Below are 286 nucleotides of genomic sequence, written 5' to 3'. Positions count from 1 at the left end.
CCATTAAATTGCCAGTGTTCTTAAGCATGCTTCACCAATTTTTCCACTTTTAAGACTCAAGTAGACAATTTTTTTAATGTTTTATAAATGATAAAAAATTCACATCAGATTTTAACAGAATTAAGCATACTTATTCAACACACATGGGGCCTCTGAAAAAAATGTTATTCAATTTAATAATTTTAATTTACATTGTATATGTACATGAGCATTTCTTTCAACCCACAGGTTAACACCACAAAAAAAAAAAAAAAAAAAAAAAAAAAAAAAAAAAAAAAAAAAAAAA

The sequence above is a fragment of the Malurus melanocephalus genome, unplaced genomic scaffold, assembly GCF_030028575.1.
Source record: "Malurus melanocephalus ecotype Western Australia unplaced genomic scaffold, MMel_1.1 scaffold_90, whole genome shotgun sequence".
Classification (NCBI taxonomy): Eukaryota; Metazoa; Chordata; class Aves; order Passeriformes; family Maluridae; genus Malurus; species Malurus melanocephalus.
Note: the sequence above shows the minus strand (reverse complement) of the source record.